Below are 23,102 nucleotides of genomic sequence, written 5' to 3' on the forward strand. Positions count from 1 at the left end.
CACTGCAGAAGAAAGTGTAATCTGCTGTTTTTGGATGGAATTTCCTATAAATATCAATTAAATCTCTCTGATCTATTGTGTCATTTAAAGCTTCTTTTTCCTTATTTATTTTCATTTTGGATGATCTGTCCATTGGTGTAAGTGAGGTGTAAAAGTCCCCCACTATTATTGTGTTACTGTCGATTTCCTCTTTTATAGCTGTTAGCAGTTGCCTTATGTATTGTGTTGCTCCTATGTTGGGTGCATATATATTTATAATTGTTATATCTTCTTCTTGGATTGATCCCTTGATCATTATGTAGTGTCCTTCCTTGTCTCTTGTAGCATTCTTTATTTTAAAGTCTATTTTATCTGATATGAGTATAGCTACTCCAGCTTTCTTTTGATTTCCATTTGCATGGAATATCTTTTTCCATCCCCTCACTCTCAGTCTGTATGTGTCCCTAGGTCTGAAATGGGTCTCTTGTAGACAGCATATATATGGCTTTTTTTTTTTTGATTTATTTATTTTATTTATCTTTGGCCGTGTTGGGTCGTTGTTTCTGTGCAAGGGCTTTCTCTAGTTGTGGCAAGCGGCGGCCACTCTTCATCGCGGTGTGCGGGCGTCTCACTATTGCGGCCTCTCCTTTTGCGGAGCACAGGCTCCAGACGCGCAGGCTCAGTAATTGTGGCTCACGGGCCCAGTTGCTCCATGGCATGTGGGATCTTCCCGGACCAGGGCTCGAACCCGTTTCCCCTGCATTGGCAGGCAGACTCTCAACCACTGCCCCACCAGGGAAACCCTGGGTCTTGTTTTTGTATCCATTCAGCAAGCCTGTGTCTTTTAGTTGGAGCATTTAATCCATTCACGTTTAAGGTAATTATCGATATGTATGTTCCTATGACCATTTTCTTAATTGTTTTGGGTTTGTTTTTGTAGGTCTGTTTCTTCTCTTGTGTTTCCCACTTAGAGAAGTTCCTTTAGCATTTGCTGTAGAGCTGGTTTGGTGGTGCTGAATTCTCTTACCTTTTGCTTGTCTGTAAAGCTTTGGGTAGAGTAATCTTGTTTGTAGTTCTTCCCTTTCATCACTTTAAGTATATCAGGCCACTCCCTTCTGGCTTGTAGAATTTCTGCTGAGAAATCAGCTGTTAACCTTATGGGAGTTCCCCTGTATGTTATTTGTTGTTTTTCTCTTGCTGATTTCATTAATTTTTCTTTGTCTTTAATTTTTGCCAATTTGATTCCTATGTGTCTTGGCGTGTTTCTCCTTGGGTTTATCCTGTATGGGACTCTCTGTGCTTCCTGGACTTGGGTGGCTATTTCCTTTCCCATGTTAGGGAAGTTTTCAGCTATAATCTCTTCAAAGATTTTCTCGGGTCCTTTCTCTCTCTCTTCTCCTTCTGGGACCCCTATAATGCAAATGTTGTTGCATTTAATGTTGTCCCAGAGGTGTCTTAGGCTGTCTTCATTTCTTTTCATTCTTTTTCTTTATTCTGTTCTGCAGCAGTGAATTCCACCATTCTGTCTTCCAGGTCACTTATCCGTTCTTTTGCCTCTGTTATTCTGCTGTTGATTCCTTCTAGTGTAGTTTTCATTTCAGTTATTGTATTGTTCATCTCTGTTTGTTTGTTTTTTAATTCTTCTAGGTCTTTGTTAAACATTTCTTGCATCTTCTCGATCTTTGCCTCCATTCTTTTTCCGAGGTCCTGGATCATCTTCCCTGTTATTATTCTGAATTCTTTTTCTGGAACGTTGCCTATCTCCTCTTCATTTAGTTGTTTTTCTGGGGTTTTATCTTGTTCCTTCATCTGGTATATCGCCCTCTGCCTTTTCATCTTTTCTATCTTTCTGTGAATGTGGTTTTTGTTCCACAGGCTGCAGGATTGTAGTTCTTCTTGTTTCTGCTGTCTGCCGTCTCGTGGATGAGGCTGTCTAAGAGGCTTAATGGGAGGGACTGGTGGTTGGTAGAGCTGACTGTTGCTCTGGTGGGCAGAGCTCAGTGAAACTTTAATCCACATGACTGTTGATGGGTGGGGCTGGGTTCCCTCCCTGTTGGTTGTTTGGCCTGAGGCCAGCCAACACTGGAGCCTCCCTGGGCTCTTTGGTGGGGCTAATGACAGACTCTGGGAGGGCTCACGCCAAGGAGTACTTCCCAGAACTTCTGCTGCCAGTGTCCTTGTCCCCACGGTGAAACAGAGCCACCCCCCGCCTCTGCAGGAGACCCTCCAACACTAGCTGGTAGGTCTGGTTCAGTCTCCCCCGGGGTCACTGCTCCTTCCCCTGGGTCCCGATGCACACACTACTTTGTTTGTGCCCTCCAAGAGTGGAGTCTCTGCTTCCCCCAGTCCTGTCGAAGTCCTGCAATCACTTCCCACTAGGCTTCAAAGTCTGATTCTCTAGGAATTCCTCCTCCCGTTGCCGGACCCTCAGGTTGGGAAGCCTGACGTTGGGCTCACAACCTCCACTCCAGTGGGTGGACTTCTGTGGTATAAGTGTTTGCCAGTCTGTGAGTCACCCACCCACCAGTTATGGGTTTTGATTTTACTGTGATTGCGCCCCTCCTACCGTCTCATTGTGGCTTCTCCTTTGTCTTCGGATGTGGGGTATCTTTTTTGGTGAGTTCCAGTGTCTTCCTGTCGATGATTGTCCATCAGCTAGTTGTGATTCTGGTGTTCTCTCAAGAGGGAGTGAGAGCACGCCCTTCTACTCCGCCATCTTGTTTTCGACCTACAATATAATTTTTATTGCTAAATTTTAAACCTTCACCACAGTTTTATTTTACCTTTCTCTGTGTGAATTGCTTAGGGCTCACTTAGGTGGTTACACTTTACAGTTTTACAGAAAGGTCCTTTTCCTCCCTTCTCTATCTTGACAGCTGAGAAAGTCAAGGGAACAGTCAACAGATGGGTTAAAAGAGTGGGAATTTGTTCCGTGCACTGGAATTTGCTTCCTGCCTGGTGTGAGAGCTTGTATTTGTGGCATAGAAAGTCACATTGTGTAAAAACGTGAAGGACAGGTGTTTACTCTGGCCTTGACCAAGGTGAGAGTTTGAGACGGGAGGGCTGGGCTCTGTATAGGAGGGGACTGGGAACTTGACCGGTCTGTCAGTTTTGTTACCTGTCATTTGAAATCGGAGACTAAGTAAAGGAGATATAATTTCACAACTCATAATACAGCTTTAAAATCTGTTTTCTTTTGGTTGATGTATTTTAAGCAGTTGAATACATTTTCCATAAATTTTACTGCCTTCCATTCACCTTTGAATACAAGCCAGTGGAGAAATATTTAGACGGTATGAGCAACAATAAAACGAACTGTTAGAAAAGTCCTTTTGTGGCATTTCTCAAGTGTGTGCTGGTAGAAAAATTACTGTAATTTGATAGTGAAATGTTGGAAAGTGATTTTATTTACTATTTAGGAATAACATAAATGAGCCTTGCTTTTTCAGTTCACAGGTTCAGAACATTTAGTTATGCCTCACTAGCTCAGGTCTTTGCTCATTACACTTTTTACTGATGGAATTAAATGTGCCACATTGCAAAGTTGGATCAGCCCCACAGTTTTAAAATACAGTGTTTGACTGAATTTCGAAAAAAAGTTAAAGGTACTGTTTAGTGTTGGAAATGGTTTGTGAAATTTTGTTTCTAGCCTAAAGTTGGTTCAAGAAAGTATCCCAATGATAGAAGAGGGAAAGAGTGAAGAATATGTAATTGTAAATGGCCCTTTTGAAACCAGAGAAGAGTCTTAAGAGTTGAAGAAGCAGATAATTTTTCAAAGCCAGGTCCCTGGTGGCCGTACTGGCCATAATATGGCTAGTCTCTGGGGGAGTTTGCTTCTAGTACTCGTGTCTGCCAGAACTGGTAGTAAATACATGTTTAATGGCCATTTGGCCTTGAAGCATCCAGTTTTATCTTCTAGATACCCAAGGACACATGTGGATGAAGGTCAGAGCTTCATGATGCCTGCCGTAGGCTCATGGGTGTTGAGAGAGGAGAGCTGCCTTATTATAATGCCTATATTTTCCAGGGAATTCTTTGGAGGCCATCTTCTTTTTTTAAAAAAAATTTAATGATGTATTTTATTTAACCCAATCTATCCAAAATGTTCAATATGAACATATTATTAATGAGATCTTTTACATTCTCTTTTTGTACTCAGTCTTCAACCTCTGGTGAGGATTTTATATTTACAGAACCTCTCCATTTGGATGCCAAATTTTTGCCAGAAATGCTTGATCTCTGTTGAGGTTGCATAAAATGTACAATTGAAAAAGTAGAGAGAATGGTTCAAGATGGTGGAGTAGAAGGATGTGCTCTCCCTCCCTCTTGCGAGAGCACCGGGGTCACGGCTAACTGCTGAACAGTCATCGAGAGGAGGACACTGGAACTCACCAAAAAGGACACCCCACATCCAAAGACAAAGGAGAAGCCACAGTGAGATGGTAGGAAGGGTGCAATCACAATAAAATCAAATCCCATAACTGGTGGGTGGGTGACTCACAAACTGGAGAACACTTATACCACAGAAGTCCACCCACTGGAGTGAAGGTTCTGAGCCCCACGTCAGGCTTCCCAACCTGGACGTCTGGCAATGGGAGGAGGAATTCCTAGAGAATCATACTTTGAAGGCTAGTGGGATTTGATTGCAGGACTTTGATAGGATTGGGGGAAACAGAGGACTCTTCTCTTGGAGGGCACAAACAAAGTAGTGTGTGCATCGGGACCCAGGGGAAGGAGCCATGACCTGCTAGTGTTGGAGGGTCTCCTGCGGAGGTGGGGGGTGGCTGTGTCTCACCATGAGGAAGAGGACACTGGCATTGGAAGTTCTGGGAAGTACTCCTTGCCAGGAGCCCTCTGAGAGTGCACCAGTTAGACCCACCAAAGAGCCCATGTAGGCTCCAGTGTTGGCTGGCCTCAGGCCAAACAACCAACAGGGAGGGAACCCAGCCCTACCCATCAGCAGGCAAGCGGATTAAAGTTTTTCTGAGCTCTGCCCACCAGAGCAACAGCCAGCTCTATCCACCACCAGTCCCTCCCATCAGGAAACTTGCTCAAGCCTCTTAGACAGCCTCATCCACCAGAGGGCAGACAGCAGAAACGAGAAGAACTACAATCCTGCAGCCTGTGGAAGAAAAACCACATTCACAGAAAGATAGACAAGATGAAGAGGCAGAGGGCTATGTCCCAGATGAAGGAACAAGATAAAACCTCAGAAAAACAACTAAATGAAGTGGAGCTAGGCAACCTTCCAGAAAAAGAATTCAGAATAATGACAGTGAAGATGATCCAGGACCTCAGAATAAGAATGGAGGCAAAGATCAAGAAGATGCAAGAAATGTTTAACAAAGACCTAGAAGAATTAAAGAACAAACAAGCAGAGATGAACAATACAATAACTGAAATGAAAACTACACTAGAAGGAATCAGTAGCAGAATAACTGAGGCAGAAGAACGGATAAGTGACCTGGAAGACAGAATGGTGGAATTCACTGCTGCGGAACAGACTAAAGAAAAAAGAATTGAAGGAAATGAAGACAGCCTCAGAGACCTCTGGGACAACATTAAACATAACATTCACATTGTAGGGGTCCCAGAAGGAGAAGAGAGAGAGAAAGGACCCGAGAAAATATTTGAAGACATTATAGTCGAAAACTTCCCTAACATGGGAAAGGAAATAGCCACCCAAGTCCAGGAAGTGCAGAGAGTCCCATGCAGGATAAACGCAAGGAGAAACACACTGAGACACATAGTAATTAAATTGGCAAAAATTAAAGACAAGGAAAAATTATTGAAAGCAGCAAGGGAAAAACGACAGACAGCGTACAAGGGAACTCACATAAGGTTAACAGCTGATTTCTCAGCAGAAGCTCTACAGGCCAGATGGGAGTGGCATGATATATCGAAAATGATGAAAGGGAAGAACCTGCAACCAAGATTACTTGGCAAGGATCTCATTCAGATTCGATGGAGAAATTAAAAGCTTTACAGACAAGAAAAAGCTAAGAGAATTCAGCACCACCAAACCAACTCTACAACAAATGCTAAAGGAACTTCTCTAAGTAGGAACACAAGAGAAGAAAAGGACCTACAAAAACAAACCCAAAACAATTAAGAAAATGGTCATAGGAACATACATATCGATAATTACCTTAAACGTGAATGGATTAAATGCTCCAACCAAAAGACACAGGCTTGCTGAATGGATACAAAAACGAGACCCATATATATGCTGTCTACAAGAGACCCACTTCAGACCTAGGGACACATACAGACTGAGAGTGAGGGGATGGAAAAAGATATTCCATGCAAATGGAAATCAAAAGAAAGCTGGAGTAGCAATACTCATATCAGATAAAATAGACTTTAAAATAAAGAATGCTACAAGAGACAAGGAAGGACACTACATAATGATCAAGGGATCAATCCAAGAAGAAGATATAACAATTATAAATATATATGCACCCAACATAGGAGCAACCCAATACATAAGGCAACTGCTAGCAGCTATAAAAGAGGAAATCGACAGTAACACAATAATAGTGGGGGACTTTTACACCTCACTTACACCAATGGACAGATCATCCAAAATGAAAATAAATAAGGAAAAAGAAGCTTTAATGACACAATAGATCAGAGAGATTTAATTGATATTTATAGGACGTTCCATCCAAAAACAGTAGATTACACTTTCTTCTGCAGTGTGCATGGAACATTCTCCAGGATAGATTACATCTTGGGTCACAAATCAAGCCTCAGTAAATTTAAGAAAATTGAAAGCATATCAAGCATCTTTTCTGGCCACAATGCTATGAGATTAGAAATGAATTACAGGGAAAAAAACGTAAAAAACACAAGCACATGGAGGCTAAACAATACGTTACTAAATAACCAAGAGATCACTGAAGAAATCAAAGGGGAAATCAAAAAATACCTAGAGACAAATGACAATGAAAACACGACGATCCAAAACCTATGGGATGCAGCAAAAGCAGTTATAAGAGAAAAGTTAATAGCTATACAAGCCTACCTCAAGAAACAAGAAAAATATTAAGTAAACAATCTAAGCTTAGACCTCAGGGAACTAGCGAAAGGACAAACAAAACCCAAAGTTAGCAGAAGGAAAGAAATCATGAAGTTCAGAGGAGAAATAAAAGAAATAGAAACAAAGAAAACAATAGCAAAGATCAATAGAACTAAAAGCTGGTTCTTTGAGAAGATAAACAAAATTGATAAACCGTTAGCCAGACTCATCAAGAAAAAGAGGGAGAGGACTCAAATCAATAAATTTAGAAATGAAAAAGGAGAAGTTACAACAGACACCACAGAAATACAAAGCATCCTAAGAGAGTACTACAAGCAACTCTATGCCAAAAAAATGGACAACCTGGAAGAAATGGATGAATTCTTAGAAAGGTATAACCTTTCAAGACGGAACCAGGAAGAAATAGAAAATATGAAAAGACCAATCACAGGTAATGAAATTGAAGCTGTGATTAAAAATCTTCCAACAAACAAAAGTCCAGGACCAGATGGCTTCACAGGTGAATTCTATCAAACATTTAGAGAAGAGCTAACACCCATCCTTCTCTAAGTCTTCCAAAAAATTGCAGAGTAAGGAACACTCCCAAACTCATTGTATGAGACCACCATCACCCTGAAACCAAAACAAAGCAAAGATACTATAAAAAAAGAAAATTACAGACCAATATCACTGTTGAATATAGATGCAAAAATCCTCAGCAAAATACTAGCAAACAGAATCCAACAACACATTAAAAGGGTCATACACCATGATCAAGTGGGATCATCCCAGGGATGCAAGGATTCTTCACTATACACAAATCAATCAGTGTGATACACCATATTAACAAATTGAAGAATAAAAACCATATGATGACCTCAATAGATGCAGAAAAAGCTCTTGACAAAATTCAACACCCATTTATGATAAAAACTCCCCAGAAAGTGGGCATAGAGGGAACCTACCTCAACATAATAAAGGCCACATACGACAGACCCACAGCAAACATCATTCTCAGTGGTGAAAAACTGAAAGCATTTCCTCTAAGATCAGGAACAAGACAAGGATGTTGACTGTCACCACTATTATTCAACATAGTTTTGGAAGTCCTAGCCATGGCAATCAGAGAAGAAAAAGAAATAAAAGTAATACAGATGGGATAAGAAGAGGGAAAACTGTCACTGGTTGTAGATGATATGATACTATACATAGAGAATCCTAAAGATGCCACCAGAAAATTACTAGAGCTAATCAATGAATTTGGTAAAGTTGCAGGGTACAAAATTAATGCACAGAAATCTCTTGCATTCCTATACAGTAATGATGAAAAACCTGAAAGAGAAATTAAGGAAACACTCCCATTTACCATTGCAACAAAAAGAATAAAATACCTAGGAATAAACCTACCTAGGGAGACAAACGACCGCTATGCAGAAAAGTATAAGACACTGATGAAAGAAATTAAAGATGATACCAAGAGATGGAGAGATTTAACATATTCGTGGATTGGAAGAATCAATATTGTGAAAATGACTATACTACCCAAAGCAATCTACGGATTCAATACAATCCCTATCAAATTACCAATGGCATTTTTTACAGAACGAGAACAAAAAATCTTAAAATTTGTATGGAGCCACAAAAGACCCCGAAAAGCCAAAGCAGTGTTGAGGGAAAAAAACGGAGCTGGAGGAATCAGACTCCTTGACTTCAGACTATACTACAAAGCTACAGTAATCAGGACAATATGGTACTGGCACAAAAACAGAAATATAGATCAATGGAACAGGATATAGAGCCCAGAGATAAACCCACACACCTATGGTGAACTGATCTATGACAAAGGAGGCAAGGATATACAGTGGAGAAAAGACAGTCTCTTCAATAAGTGGTGCTGGGAAAACTGGAGAGCTACATGTAAAAGAATGAAGTTAGAATACTCCTTAACATCATACACAAAAATAAACTCCAAATGGATTTGAAACCTAAATGTAAACCGGACAGTATAAAACTCTTAGAGGAAAATATAGGAAGCACATTCTTTGACAAAAATCAAAGCAAGATCTTTTTTGATCCACTGCCTAGAATAATGGAAATAAAAACAAAAATAAACAGATGCGACCTAATGAAACTTTAAAGCTTTTGCAAAGCAAAGGAAACTACAAACAAGATGAAAAGACAACCCTCAGAATGGGAGAAAATATTTGCAAATGAATCAACAGACAAAGGATTAATCTCCAAAATATATAAACAGCTCATGCAGGTCAATATTAAAAAAACAAACAGTCTAATCCAAAAATGGGCAGAAGGCCTAAATAGACATTTCTCCAAAGAAGACATGCAGATGGCCAAGAAGCACTTGAAAAGCTGCTCAACATCACTAATTATTCGAGAAATGCAAATCAAACTACAATGAGGTATCACCTCACACCAGTTCAAATGGGCATCATCAGAAAATCTACAAACAACAGATGCTGGGGAGAGTGTGGAGAAAAGGGAACCCTCTTGCACTGTTGGTGGGAATGTAAATTGATACAGCCACTATGGAGAACAGTATGGCAGTTCCTTAAAAAACTAAAAATAGAATTAACATATGACCCAGCAATCCCTACTGGGCATATACCCAGAGAAAACCATAATTACAAAAGACACATGCACCCAATGTTCATTGCAGCACTATTTACAATAGCCAGGTCATGCAGGCAACTAAATGCCCATCGACAGAGAAATGGATAGAGAAGACGTGGTACATATATACAATGGAATATTACTCAGCCATAAAAAGGAACGAAATTGGGTCATTTGTAGAGACATGGATGAATCTAGAGATTGTCATACAGAGTGAAGTAAGTCAGAAAGAGAAGAACAAGTATTGTATATTAACACATATATGTGGAACCTAGAAAAATGTTAAAGATGAACTGCTTTTCAGGGCAGAAATTGAGACACAGATGTAGAGAACAAACGTATGGATACCAAGGGGTGAAAGCGGCGGGGGAGTGGGAATGGTGGTGGGATGAATTGGGAGATTGGGATTGACATGTATACACTGATGTGTATAAATTGGATGACTAATAAGAGCCTGCTGTATAAAAAAATAAATAAAATTAAAAAATTAAAAAAAAATTAGATTCACCATAATCTTTTGTGGCTTTTAAAAAAAATCATTATGTTAGTGAGAATCAAGGGCATCGTTGAATGTAGTTGTAGTTCATTCATCTTCATTACTGTAGGTTATTCCATTGTATAAATATACCATTATTTATCCATTCTACCGCTGATGGATATTTGGGTTGTTTTCTATTTTGGACCATTAAAAATAATACCGCTATGAAAAAAAAAAAAAGAATGAAAAATTGGTTCACACCAGTATCAGTTTGTAGATTTAAATTAATTAAAATGAAATAAAATTAAACTTTCAGTCCCTTAGTCGCAGGCAACACATCCCAAGTTCCAGTAACCATGCATGGCTAGCGGTGACCGTGTTGGACAAGTGTAGGGTTGGAGGTTATCTCTTTGGGCTCCAAAGCCAGTCTGTGGGCGCCATCTTCTGATTCTTTTGCTTACCTTGTAAAGGGACATCTACTTTCAATGGAGTCACTAACTTGCACTTTAGTACTCATAAGATATATGAGCATTTTCTGTGGCCCAAAAGCACCTGTCATTTGTTTGAAGGGTTAGGGGTAGGGAATTGGAAGTTTGACTTGGGTTTCAGTCCCAGCTCTGCCAGTGAATGATTTTACTTCATCTCTTTAAGCTTCAGCTTTCTTGTCTATCAAATGGGTGTTCATTCATTCATTCAGTTGTTCATTCCCTCATTCAACAAATATTAAGTAGTTTCTGCATGCCCGGCCTAGCAGATGAAACTCCTGCTCTTAATGGAGATGCAACTCCTTCTCTTCATGGAGCTTACATTCTACTGGGGGAGACGGAATGTAAATTAAAAGAAGTGAAATATAATATATGTTAGATGGTGACAGTTGCTACAAACAAAAATAGAACAGGGTCAGGGAATGAGTGACAAGATCGGAAGGTGTTTCCTGTCTGTTTTACATGGGGTAGACAGTAGACAGGGAGGGCCTTTGTGTGGAGGTGCTGTGTCGGCAGAAGCGTACATGGAGAGAGGAAGGATAGAGGAGGCTATCTGGGGATGGAGGATCTCTGGGAACAGCAGGTCTGGCAGGAGCGGCACAGTCCTGGAGGGGGAGCAGTGAGGAGAGCGGGAGTACAGTGGGTGAGGGCCCGTTCAGCCGTGGTGCCAGCACACACCTGGCAGGGCTGCTTAGAGGATGGAGTGAGATGACGTTTGTGTGCTTTGTACACATTAAAAGAATAATACGCCATAACAAGTGAGGATTGTTTTAGGAATGCAGGAGGGTTCAAAGTATGAAATTTATTAAAGACATTCATCATCTTGTTAAATGTAAATAGAAAAGATCATATGATCATTTTTATAGAGAAGACATCTAATAAAATTCAGTATCCTTATTGATTTTTTTAAAAAACCGTCAAAATATAGTAGGAAAGTATTCTTAGTAAAACATTTCTTTCTCAATCTAAAAACCATCTCAGGCTTAATAGGAAATTTGAGACCATTAAAGCCAGAAACAAAATAAGGATGTCCACTATTTTCACTCTTTATTAATGGTGTTTTGGAACAACAAGTTAATGTAGGTGGACAACAGAAAGAAAATAAAGTTATAAAGGTATAAAAACTAGTCATATATTCCTATCATTTCCAAATAAATGATAGGAATATATGACTAGAATACCCAAGATTATCAAGTGAAAAACTAATTATAAAGAATAAGATAATTTATAAATGTACCTGGATACCAAGGTAATATGTCAGCATTCATAGCTTTCATATATACAAACAACTAGTTTGAATGTAGTGGAAGAAAAAACAGTTACCATAAAAAAGGATAAAATACCTAAGAATAAACTTTAAGAAATATGTATGATGTGTGTGAAGGAGTTAAAAATGCTCCTGAGGGATACACAAAAGATGTGAAAATGCCTGTCGTATTCTTGGATATAGAGATGCCAGTTCTCGTTAAACTAATGTGTATGTTTAATGTAATTCCAATAAAAATAACAACAGGACTTTGGGGGAGCTAAACAACCTTATTCTATGCTCACATGGAAAAATAAGTAAGCATGAATAGCTAGGCCAATTAGGCTACAATAATTGAAACATTTGTGTTACCAAATATCAAGTTAGTTGGAGAAAGTTGCTGTGTTCAGTAAACAGTGGTGGGATAACCAGGTGGCCATCTGGACGGGGGAAGGAAAAAGCTATTTAGAGCAATATCTCAAGTGTTAAGCCAAAATTGATCTATATTAAACAGAAACTTTAAAAATAAAGTATATTATAGAAGAAAACATGGGAAAGTTATTTTATAATATTGGAGTGTATATGGCCTTTCTAAGTAAGACAGAAAAGAGAGAAGCCGTAAGAGATTGATAAACTTGATTACATTAAAAAACTAACAGAAAAAATCCTGCATAAGGGAAGACGAAGAACAAGAAAATGGGGAAAAAATTTTGCTTCTCATATCACAAAGGGACTAATTTCCCTAATAAAGAGCTTCTAAAAATCTATAAGAAAAAGTCTAACAACCCAGTAGAAAAATGGACAAAGGATATAGTCTTCAGAAAGAGAGATAACAGTGTCTTTTAAACATATGAAGAAGATGCTTAACTCTGCTCATTATAAGAGGTAGTCACATTAGAACTAAACCGAGGTACCATTCATCACTATTAGATGGGCAAAGATTAAGAAGTTCTATAACCTACTGTGTAGAGATAATGAGTGCAAAACAATAGTCTCTTTAGTGGGCAGTTGGGCAAAATCTGTAGTATGAAAAATCTCATATCCTTTGACTAGGAACTCCAGTTCTAGAAATTTATCCTAGGTACAAATAATTGAGTTCATTCCTCTAGATATACATACATTCATATATACTATGAATGTATCCTACATATACATACATATTACGTTCATGAGAAAATGATTTATGTACAGAGATACTTATGTAGTAATGTTTATAAAATGGCTAAAGATTGGAAACAACCAAAATGTTCATCCATGGGAGACTGAATTAATACATTGTGTTACTGTACTGCTGCTGTACATTAGAAAACTGTGCAGTCATAAAAAGATAACAGTGAATCTCTTTATGGATCATTTTGGAAACATTGCCAATATGTGTTGTTTGGTGAAAAATGCGAGGTACAGAACAGTGTATATGATATGTTTATTTATTTGTTAAAAAATGTTTTCTTGTTTATGAATAGATACAGGCTCTGGGGAGTATAATTTGAATTTGAATACATCCTACCCCTTCTCAAAAAGAAATTGTAGTTAGCACAGTGCCTTGCACTTAGCACTTATCACTTGGTGGTGGTGGTTGTTATTTTCATTGTAATCACAGGGGTCCTTTACCTCAAGAGTTGATTTTTTTTTTTTAAGATTTATTATTTATTTATATATTTTTAGGCTGTGTCGGGTCTTAGTTGTGGTACGCGGGATCTTCGTTGCGGTGTGGGATCTTTCGTTGTGGTGAGCAGGTTTCTCTCTAGTTGTGGCGTGCAGGTTTTCTCTTCTCTAGTTGTGGCGTACAGGCTCCAGGGTGTGTGGGCTCTGTAGTTTGCAGCACGCAGGCTCTAGTTGAGGCGCACGAGCTCAGTAGTTGTGGTGAACGGGTTTAGTTGCCCCGTGGCATGTGGGATCTTAGTTCCCTGACCAGGGATCTAACCCCGCGTCCCCTGCATTGCAAGGCAGATTCTTTACAACTGGACTACCAAGGAAGTCCCAAGAGTTGATTTTTAACAGTTGGGTCTGGAAGAAGAAGCCAGTCTCACTATAAATGCTGCTTAATGGGTGCCATTTATTCATCAAAAATGCTATATGTGCTTCCTGAAGGATGCTTCTTGGAGGATGTCAGTACAGGTTCTGCAAACAAAAAATGTCAAATAAGATTGGGAAACGTTGTATATATTAAACAAAACTAAGTGGGCTTCTTTCCTGTAGGCCTTCTTCGAGCCTTTATACACATGATGCGCTTTGTGAATATTTGAGAGGGATATTTTAGAATGTAGCATTTTCCAAAGCTGCTTAATTACAGAACCTTAAGCAACAATGACTACTACTTTTTTTTTCTTTAAGAAACAGCTTAGGAATAGTTGTTACATTGGGAAATATCACTTAATACTTAGATTTTGATTTTGTTAATCTTCGTTATTCATTTTGATCAGCCAGTATTCTTGATTCATTTCTGAGATGCCCATAGTCTGTCTCTGTCTGCTCTTCCTCCTCGGTGATGTGCTGTAGCTCAGTCATTTGTTTCATGGTTGGGACCTTCCCAAAGTCATCCAAATTACACTGTGTTTCTTGGGTGAAGAAGATAATCTATATAATCAATATAAAATCTCAGGGATTGATTGGATGGAACTGGAGATTGAAGCTTCATTTGGTTCCACTTTTCCCAAGCTTTAAAAGTTTTGCTCTTTGGGGGAAATGAAATAGACTTAATGAGTAGATAGTTGAGGAATTGTGAGTTTAATGTGGAGGAGATCGCATCACCGTGGGTTGGAAGATACGGGTTCTACCTCTGTCTTCCCTAAAGTCACTTAGCTTCCCTGTGCTTTATTTTTTTATCTGTAAAATTCAGGGACTGGGTTTAGATACAACCATTTTAAGACTCTTGAGTTATTATTAATATTCTTTTTTTAAAATTAATTAATTATTTTTTTAATTATTTATTTTTGGCTGTGTTGGGTCTTTGTTGCTGCACGTGGGCTCGGGCTTTCTCTAGTTGCAGTGAGTGGGGGCTATTCTTCAGTTGCGGTGTGTGGGCTTCTCGTTGTGGAGCACGCACTCTAGGCATGTGGGCTTCAGTAGTTGTGGCACACGGGCTCAGCAGTTGTGGCTCACGAGCTCAGTAGTTGTGGCTCACAGGCTTAGTTGCTCCGTGGCATGTGGGATCTTCCCGGACCAGGGCTCAAACCCGTGTCCCCTGCATCGGCAGGCGGATTCTTAACCACTGCACCACCAGGGAAGTCCCTTATTAATATTAAGTGGAATAGTGAAGACTGTGGGTCTTGGTAGAACATTTTGTTCTTCTCTGCAAGTTTCCACATAACCTGTCTCAGTTTGGCTCTTTTGGAGAATGAAATTATTCAATAATTAACTCATTGTCAACTCCACGTATTTGAAAACTTGTTGAACTGTTCGAGACTTGTAGTTGATTGATTGATTTGTTAATTACTCTCCAGGAAAGCACTTGATTATAACACGGGTCAGTTAATCCAGTGCTATGGAAAAATCCACACCTCCTGTAAAAACGCCCCTCTGCATTCATTTCGTCGATACAGAGAGAAATCTGTGATGTGGATATTAATTCTCTCTGCCCACAACACGCACGGTGTTCATTTGGCGGTTTGCTGTGCTTTTTGTGCACTCTTTGCCTATTAACAGATTTATGCACTCAGCACAGTAGAGGTCTGAATTCACTGAATTTATGCCATCTGGAAGTGAGGTTTAAATTTTGTTCCTCTGTTGAATTTAGGGATGTGACATAGCCACTGCACAGAAGGATTCTGAGGCTGGATTTGGTTTTACTATGTGGAGGTAGCACGTTTTGTTAGAAGGAAAGCACTTGCCTGGACAGAGATTTTGGGTGTGACTGAATTGTTAACTGCCAACTTCCCCACATTTTAGCAGGAGACATATTTTGTTTTTAAATGAGATGACAATGAGAGAATTACCAAGACCCAGTGAATTTTAAGAGAGTCCTTTCAGTTTACTTGAGTTTTGTTTAACCTTGCTTTTGATGTCATTCTGTGCATTTCTGTCAAGGGACTCAGCTTCCTTTGAAGTCTCCAAGTGTGGCTGCTAGTGGAATCACGGTGGTAGAATATGAGTGGTTCTCAGTAAAGCCCTTACTGATACACAGGGAGGCATTATTACCTAACTAAAAGCATATGTGTGTGAGTACCTACAATGTAGTGGAAGGGGAGAATGTATGTTAATGGACACTGAAGTGGGAGCAGTATTTCTCATGAATTAGAGATGCCCTTTCATAATTCAAGAGTCACAGAATGAGAAAAGGTTTGAAATCACCTGAAAAGCATCTGGAAGCAATATGTAATTCTTAAGAGACAGTAGGAGAACCTGTCTCTCTCCAGGACACGATGATAAAACAGTTCATGTGGGACTATGGAAGAAGTAGAATTCTCTTGCTTGTAAGCCATTGTAAAACGGCTTGCGAATAAATGCCCGGAGATTTGATTATGAATTATACTGCAAGGTCCCAGGTGCTTTATAATTGAGTAGAGTGAAGAGGGTGGATTTGAAGGTACTGATGAAATTTTAATAAGAAAAATTTGTTTATTTGCATGTCAAATGTTATCCTTTGCTTCTCATGCCCCATATGCACTCTTCGTGTGCCCAGGCATTACAACTGTGCCTAGTTTTGAAGCTTTAGGTCAAGTTGAGGTCCCTTCCTCCATTTTTTTCCCTTTCACAAAACATTTGTTATAAGAAAAGGTATTGCATTCCAAGTCTTGGAGGCATCTATAGGTCAAACACACACACACACACACAAAACCTCTTACTGTGACTTCTAGGGAACCATCCTTTAATATACAGGGCTGTTCCAGAAAAATTATTATGTTAGTGAGTGGTGCATCCTTGCTACGCAGCGATTTTGAAAAGACCTATTTGTTGTACTAGACTCTGACTTGAATTGCTCACCTTAACCCATCTAAAGTTGGGGAAATACTTACAAATACTTCTAACTATATCAGAACAAGTTGCTTCTTGTTTCTTGCTTTGCGTAAGTGATCGTGATCATATGTAATCACAACATTGTACTCTGTTTTTTCTTTCTTCTTTATGTGATAAATGGCGTTTTCTCACTTTATTAAACCTCAAAATTTTCTGACAGCTGTCAAAATTGCGGTTAACTAAATTATGTCATTTTGTCACATTTACTTAACTCTTCTTCCCCAGTTATTGAGCATTTCAATGGTTCCCATGCTTTAACTTTAAGTATAGTATTTTGTTTTCTTAAAAAGTGTTTTTTTCTTGGTCATTTTCTCTAGCTTCCACCTGTTCTGATCTAGAATAGCGGCTTCTCATGGGGTTTGTTTAGCATTTGCATTAGCTTCTGCCTTTCGTGCTCTAACTGCTTGGGGTTAGTCTCTTTGCTGTGCTTTCTGGGACACCTCTTCTCTGCACTATTTATCTTAGGTGGGATAATTTCCCAGCCTTCTTTAAGCTCATGTTTTTCTGCTTGTACAGTAGGGATTAAGCCATGCATTTGTGTTGTGAAACTTATCTTCCCAGTTAGGCCTGATGATATGAAATGTGTGTCTAAGACCAAAGTAAACTTTACCCATGGGATGGCAGAAAACTAAACTTTCAACTATCAGTGTTTGGATAGGTCAGAGGTACCAGGGAATATTTGGGGAGTATCACACTTTTTAAAAAAGCAGTTTACGAAAGTTATTTGTGGTCCTCTCCTTGCTATTTTATATTTTGTTGTCCTTATAATATGATGCTGCTGTTGCATGGATATGGATTTATTTAGTTTCACATTTTTTTCCCTTCTAAAAGAAGTATATAATTACTTACCATCTCTTGGAGGACAGAAGAATACTTCTCTACTTTCTGCTTCTGGGAGTCTTTCATTTCTGGCTAGCATTCAGAATTCTAAGTAAAGATTTGATTTTTGCATATAACTTTTATATTTATTTATTTATTTATTTATTGATCTGGCTCTGCTGGGTCTCAGCTGTGGCATGCAGGATCTTCATTGCCCCGTGCGGGATCCTCATTGCGGCATGTGGGATCTTTAGTTGTGGCATGCAGGCTCCTAGCTGGGGCACCTGGGACCCAGCTCCCTGACCAGGGGTCAAACCCTGCCACCTCCCCACTCCCCCACCCCCCTGCCACTGGGAGTGCAGAGCCTCAACCACTGGACTACCAGGGAGGCCCCTTGTGTATAACTTTTTTTGAATAATAAGTGCAATCTGAGGAGAACCCATTCAGTGCACAACAAATGGTGGTAAATATGGGGGAGAAAAACTGGAGAAATTTAGATTGGGTTTTTTGCGGTTTATCAATGATTCTGGGGCTTTTTAAAAAAATTTTTTTTATTCCTTTCTGTAGATTTTGGAAGTCTTCTTCTGGGAGTTGCCAGCAGTGCCAAGTGTTGGAGAAATCTTTTCTGCCCCTCTGATAGAGTGAAGTGAGCAAACGCAACCTAGCAGAAGGCTGGTGAAGAGAGCACTCACAGGTAGTATCGTCTTTTCTTATCACTATTGAGATGTGTTCAGTAATGTTCAGTAATAAACTTAAAAAAAAAAGTAAACGTACTTGAATTGACACATCCAAGTGTTGACAGAAGAAAAATGCACAACCTGGAAGTTTCGAGTAAGGTTTTATTCGGGGACCTTACTGAGGACTATAGACCGGGAGACAGCCTCTCAGGTAGCTCTGAGGAGCTGCTCCGGAGAGCTGAGGGAGGAGCCAGGATGTACAGGCGTATTGGGCTGGAAAAAAAATGTAGTTGAACATCAAAAGATAACTGCTAATCACAAAAACAGACATTGCAAGTTAATGATTTTAGTGCTTTTCTATGTATGGGAAGACGTAAGAATCTGGGCTGAACGGAATTATTCCTTAGATATGCATCTTAACTATCTAGGGCCAGTATTCAAAGCACAAAATGCTTCCTGTTTTTCTCTATCCTGAATTCCCCTCCGGTGTACCATCATTGGGGGTGGGGTGGGATGCTGCAGCGGCTGATGGCTTGGTCCTTGTTTACTAGAATGGCAGCAACATTCTTTGTTTACTGGAATGGCAGGCAACGTTGCCTGTCCACAGACGTGAACATTATCTTGTTAAAAGCAGTGTTTCTGAGAGGCTACACTCTCTCCTCTTCTCAAAACATTTAAACATTTTTTCTTTGGGAACTGCATCTTGATCCTCTGGTAGCATTCTTTTAAACATCCTATTTCCTTTCTTTTTTAAAAAAAAAATTAATTAAGTTTTGGCTGCGTTGGGTCTTCGTTGCTGCACGTGGGCTTTCTCTAGTTGTGGCGAGCGGGGGGCTACTCTCCATTGTGGTGCGCGGGCTTCTCATTGCGGTGGCTTCTCTTGTTGCGGAGCACGGGCTCTAGGTGTGTGGGCTCGGTAGTTGTGGCTCACGGGCTCTAGAGCGCAGGCTCAGTAGTTGTGGCGCACAGGCTTAGTTGCTCCACAGCATGTGGGATCTTCCCGGACCAGGGCTCAAACCCGTGTCTGCTGCATTGGCAGGCGGATTTTTAACCACTGTGCCACCAGGGAAGCCCCTATTTTATTTCTTTTTTAAACTATATTGGAGTATAGCCGATTAACAATGTTGTGATAGTTTCAGGTGCACAGCAAAGCAACTCGGCCATACATATACATGTATCTAAACATCCTATTTTCTGTGGTGGCAAATCTCAACCCTGTGAGGGTGTATTTGGGAAGTAATCTAAATGTCTTCAGAGCTACGGAATCTGGGGAGTTCTAATTTTGATCAGGAGCAATAACGTAATGAAACCAGTTTCTCTTTTTATAATTTGTACATGTGTTTGAACGCTTATACACTGTATTGAAAGTTAATTCTAGAAAGAGGTGACTCTAAGTTTCAAACAATGGTAGTCTTGTTAAAATAAGTGATTAGACTTGTAGTTTACAGAGAAGCATATACTATTTATTTGTATGTAAATATTGGTATTCTTTCTTATTAAAATTGATCAATCAGTCTGTCAGTATTGTAGAAAGGATTCCTATGTTTATCAGGTTGAATAAGATGAGAGTTAACTTCCTTATAAGGTATACCTCTAAGGCACTGTAATTAGCATCTTATTAGAGGTGTGTTTTGCATTGTTTCTCAAAACATTGTTAGAGTGCTTGTTAAAAAGCACATTGAAAATTCAAATTAGTAGGCCGCCATCTAGTGTATCAGAATCTGAATCAGAGTGCTAGGGGGAAGGGTTTGGGAATCTGCATTTTACAAGTAAATACCACCCAAGATTGACACCCCCCAATGCGATAAAAGCATACTTCTACCTAATCTTTGTATTTTTGGTTTTAAAGGTGTTGTAATCACCTTGATTTTTGCTTTGAATAAAACAGTGCCAGTATTTTTAGTATACTGTTGTGACACAGGGTTATGTTCTCAAATACCTTTTTATTAGATCAAATTAAGAATGTAACTGAATAAAACTATACTTTGAACTTTATGTCTAAATTCAAAATGGATATATTTTTCATTGGATGCAAATGGATAAATCTGTTTTTTAACCTCTAGATGCCGAATACTAAGTTTTTTGAAATATCTTTATGAAATATCTTCTTAATTTGCCAGTAAGTCGTATGTCAGATATCTTATTCAGATGGAGGGTAAAGAGTAATGGGGTAGTGTCGTGGTCTGAACGCAGGTTGGAAAAGAATTTCCAGACACAAGGCAGAATGTAAAGAAGATAGAATTTATTAGAGAGCAGGGTTACTGCCAGAACAGCGGGCCGACTTCCTAGTAGTCTGGGAGAGTCGAGCCCAAACATGTGCTGTTGATCAGTTTTTATAGCCAGAAAATAAAGGAGCGGTCCAAGGTGAAAATTTCGTTTACTGATTGGTTGAGGCACATATACCTTCCTTCTATAGGGTGGGAGTGGGACAGGGCAGACGCCTTTCCTTATTTGGGACAGGTCCCGTTGCCCAGATGGGCGTTGCCCAGGTGGCCTCAGGAAGTTCGTAACCACCGCAACTTGGTGGGGAGGGCGATTAAGAGTCCGGTAGGGGGTGTGACGTTGAAACTTTTTCAGGCAGGGTCGTCCTTTGTCCTTGAAGCACCATTGTCCTTGGAGCACCACAGGTAGGTATTAGAGGCCCCTGGAGTCTGTGCTATGCTACTCTAGCATCCAGTCAAGCATTTTTCAGTAAACATTGTGATGAAACCTTTGCTGTGCAATTTATCATTCAAACAGGTGAAATCCTTTCTTTATAGTGCTCTGAGATTTTATGAAGCTCTTTGAATACCCTAAATGAAATGGAGTATAACATCAAGTACTAGACTTTGATAGCATGTTATTTTCATTACCATGTACATTCTTTAGTAACTCTTCCTATAAAGTTATTAATTTTACAGAATGTAAGCTTTGTGTATAAAGTATGTTATTTTTTAGATATTTTCAATTCTACAGATTATACCTTTACTTTCAAAGATATATACAATATTATAGCATTCTGTGCATGTTAATATTAAGAGATAATACACTTTATGTAAGATAAAAATGTGACTATAGATTTATAAGTTAAGTCTATTACAAGAAAATATTTCATTAAGTTTATACTTAAAAAATTGTGTTAAAATACACAACACAAAATTTACCATTTTAACCATTTTTAAGTGTATAGTTCCAGTATTGTTAAGTATATTCACATTATTGTGCAACCAATTTCCAGAATGTTTTCATCTTGCAAAACTGAAATTCTCTACCCATTAAACAACTCCCCATTCTCCCCTCCCCCAGCCCCTGGCAACCACCATTCTACTTTCTGTCTCTATGAATTTAACTCTTCTAGATACCTCATGGAAGTGGATTCATACAGTGTTTGTCTTCCTGTGACAGGCTTATTTCACTTAGAGTAATGTCCTCAGGGTTCATCCATGTTGTAGAATGTGTTAGAATTTCCTTCCTTTTTAAGGCTGAATAATATTCCATTATACCCACACGCACACACACACATAAATACACATACACACCACATTTCGTGCATCCATTCATTCATTGATGGACATTTGGGTTGCTTCAACCTTTTGGCTATTATGAATAATGCTACTTGTACATGGGTATATAAATATCTGTTTGAATTCCTGCTTTCAGCTATTTTGGGTATATATCTAGAAGTGGAATAGCTGGATCATATGGTAATTCTATTTTTAATTTTTTTGAAGAACCACCATAATGTTTTCCACAGCAGCTACACCATTTTGTATTCCTACCAATAGTACACAAGCATTCCAGTTTCTCCATATGCTCACCAACACTGTTTTTTTGTTTTGTTTTGTTTTTGATAGTAGCCATCCTGATATGTGTGAGATGATATCTCATGGTTTTGATTTGCATTTCCATAATGGTTAGTAACATTAAACATCTTTTCATATGCTTGTTAGCCATTTGTATATCTTCTTTGGAAAAATGTTTAGTCAGTGTCCTTTGCCCATGTTCTAATTGGGTCATTTGTCTTTTTGTTGTTGAGTTGTAGGAGTTCTTTACATATTCTGGATATTAACCCTTTATCAGATATATGGTTTACAAATATTTCCTCCCATTCTGTAGGCTGCCTTTTTACTCTGTTAATTATGTCCTTTGATGCACAGAAGTTTTAAATTTTGATGTAGTCCAATTTGTCTGTTTTCACTTTTGTTGTCTATGCTTTTGGTGTCTTATCCAGGAAATCATTACCGAGTCTAGTATCATGAAGCATTTCCCCTATGTTTTCTTCTAAGAGTTTCATAGTTTTAAGTCTTATTTTAGGTCTTTGATTCATTTTGAGTTAATTTTTGTATATGGTGTAGAGTAAAGGTCCAAATTCATTCCTTTGCATGTGCATATCTGGTCTTCCCAACACTATTGCAGTGAAGTTTGTATTTTTAAAGACAGTTTAGGATGAGGAAAGGACAAACAGACAGTCATAATGTCACTGTTGGAGCTATGTAGTAATTCCCATAAAGTCTCTTGCTTCTAATTAAGAATATATTTCAGAAACAAAACGGTATTGCATAGATTTGAAGCTCACCTTAGACTGAGATTTAATAATTGTAGGTAAGCATAGAGCCTATGTTTAAGTTTTATGTTAGTTATTTGGTGAGCAATGACTTATTATATTTGGAATTTGATGATGGTAAACTCTGAGTTTTGGTCTTCAGGTAGGGGTGTGTGTGTGTCTGTGTCTGTGTGTGTGTGTGTGTGTGTGTGTGTGTGTGTGTGTGTATGTCTATCTGTGTCTGTGTCCTGTTATAGGGCTTGGCCAATGAGAGATCCTGTAATGTCTTAG

General features: G+C 39.0%; 1 protein-coding gene across 3 annotated transcripts in view; it reads left to right on the plus strand.

The window, feature by feature from the left end:
- FHIP1A (FHF complex subunit HOOK interacting protein 1A) overlaps positions 1-23,102 on the plus strand; it is a 272,991-nt gene that overhangs the window by 60,885 nt on the left and 189,004 nt on the right. For all 3 annotated transcript variants that reach the window (XM_059922608.1, XM_059922607.1, XM_059922609.1), the window contains exon 2: positions 18,180-18,306. The gene's annotated coding sequence lies outside the window, so the exon portion shown is untranslated. The remainder of the gene's footprint in view (positions 1-18,179; positions 18,307-23,102) is intronic.

Source organism: Balaenoptera ricei, chromosome 5 (genome assembly GCF_028023285.1).
Source record: "Balaenoptera ricei isolate mBalRic1 chromosome 5, mBalRic1.hap2, whole genome shotgun sequence".
NCBI lineage: Eukaryota > Metazoa > Chordata > Mammalia > Artiodactyla > Balaenopteridae > Balaenoptera > Balaenoptera ricei.